Source organism: Nannospalax galili, unplaced genomic scaffold, assembly GCF_000622305.1.
Source record: "Nannospalax galili isolate Female #2095 unplaced genomic scaffold, S.galili_v1.0 scaffold790, whole genome shotgun sequence".
NCBI lineage: Eukaryota > Metazoa > Chordata > Mammalia > Rodentia > Spalacidae > Nannospalax > Nannospalax galili.
The window spans coordinates 335,211-337,755 of NW_008328334.1; positions in this window are offsets into that span (position 1 = coordinate 335,211).

Sequence of the window (2,545 nt, forward strand, 5' to 3'; positions counted from 1 at the left end):
AAAAAACACTTACCTTAGTGAAACATTAAAAAAATAATCAAAAAATATCCTTATAGTAGTTCAAGCTACTTAGAAGTAAAAGGTAAACTATAGTAGGAAGCCACTTTACCACCCCCTGTATTTTGGACTATAACTCTGAAGTGATATGTATCATTGCAAAAAAAAATCTGAGTATGATATCTATTAACAAATGGTAGTAAATACACAAAATGAAGTTCACAGTATTATAACAGAGATTAGATAATTTCATTATAAAATAAATGTAAGTCCACTAGTTGTGCCAGGTGAATATTATTCTAGAAGTACTCAAGGAATCTTATAGTATGAACTGGAATTCCTCCAAACAGATTTTGCCATTTACATGATCGCTGACAGTCTGATATATTTCAGCTTACTTTTTTATTTACATTTCATGCACAGTATTGATTTTCATTTTCGAACAAACCTTGTTTTGGTTACTTCTCCTCACCTATCTTGTCTACTATGCCTTGCCTTTGCCCTTGACCCTGCTTCCACCCACACAGCCTCCTTTATTTTACGTGTTGCATACATATCCTGTTACTCCCTTCTTTCTCATTACTTCTTTCCCCTTCTTGTGACCTCCTCATAGGTTTCATAGCCTATACCCACATGTACCCCTCCTTATACACATTTATATATAGACATTATTTGTTAGGATCTACATACAAGAGAAAATATGTGATTTTTGTCTTTTGAATCTGGTTACCTGCTCCATATAATTCATTCTGGATCTATCCATTTTCCTGAAAATTTCATTATTTCTGTTTTCTTTACAGCAGAACAAAATTCCATTGTGTTTACACACCATACCTCCTTTATCCGCTCATGTATTGAGGGACATATGGGTGGTTCTATTTCCTTGGCATTATGGGTAAAAGTTGTGAATGTGCCAAGTTCCTCTGTGGCAAGGTAAGAGTCCTTTGGCTCTTAGTAGGAGCAGCAGAGCTGGATGATATGGATGCTGTGTTTATAGATTTTTTGAGAAACCTCTACACCAGCTTCCATAATGGCTGTACTAGTTTACATATCCATTGGCAGTGAATAAGGGCTTCTTTTAGGCCAAAATTTCTGAACTAAAACTTCTATATTTTACCACTTGTTTTTGAATCCATGAAAATTAGAATTCAAACTACATGAATAAATTTACAACATAATTTACAGAAGCAGATGTAGTTATTAAATCTAGTATCATCTCTTCCAATTACAAAATAAAATGTTCTGTGTTCCAACTGGAGACCATTTCAATAACTCTCAGTTGACCCAGAGACAACCCCTCCCTTGGATCAAAATTCCCATGCTATTGTTCCAAAACTGTTGTAAACATTGACCTCAGCTTGCAGCATGTGAGGAGCGAAGACAAAAACAGAACAAACAGAAAGTCACCTCTGTCTCACTTTGTCCCACATGCAGCATGTGCTCCATTTACATGTGTTTAGAACACCACATCACCCAGGAGGTGAGTTTGTCTGCTGAATTTGAAGAGATTCACAGCCATGCTACAAAAGATAGACATACCCAGGGAACAAAGGACTTACTTCAGCCCAGGCACCCAGCGTTTTTCTTTCCTTTATTTTTATTTTATTTACTTATTTGTGTATTTATCTATTATTCTATCATTACTTTTAGTTACAAAATACAGTGCTTGATGATCCAGGTCTACACATCCAAGGCAATTTTGTAGACTGCAGTTTACTTGTTTTCCATAATTAGCATGTACTCCACAAATTCAGGGAATCCATACATTGCAGTTTGTTTAAGAGCTTAGGTATGCGGATTTTTTTCAGTCCTAGCATCAATTCTGGCCCAGCACTTATAATGCCAGCCTTAGAACCATAGAGAAAAAATGGAGAGAAGGGTTGGCTTCTATTTCTGCATTTATAGATCTCAACTACGCTCTTACTTTAGCTTGATATTTCTTCCTGTGATGAGAAATAGTCTGAGTTAAGGCAACAGATCTTTTAGACCTTAATTCTGTACTTAAAACCATATTCTAGGACCCTGGGATGCCAAAGATTCCAACCTGGGTGGCTTAGTCCATATGTATGTATGGCAGGAGGTTTGAGATGGCTTCTTCTTGATGCTGGGCTGCACATCTTCTATGGACATGCTTAGTTTTCAGGAGTACCCATGGAAATAAACAAAGGGACCTTTTGAAGGCCAGAGGCTACCTCATCCCGAGCTAGCATATGTATATTACAGGTCTCCAAGAGTCTGAGATGTCCAAGAACTCTAAATTTGAAACTAATTTTCTAGCGTATTAAAATTATTTGCAAAGAGAAAAATGGAATTGTACTTATTTGCCTTGAGGCTTTCTTTATATACTTTACATACACACAGGCTTCTAAATAGTTAAATACTCTTTTCTTTTAAGCCACAGATCTTTTCCATGTCTTGAAAATATTTTGTTCACTATTTTTATTTTATGTGTATGAGTGTATGTTCTGCATATATGTAAGTGCATCCATGTCATGCACTGCCTGCAGAGGTCAGAGGAGGGCATTGGATTCCCCTGGATTCCTCTGGA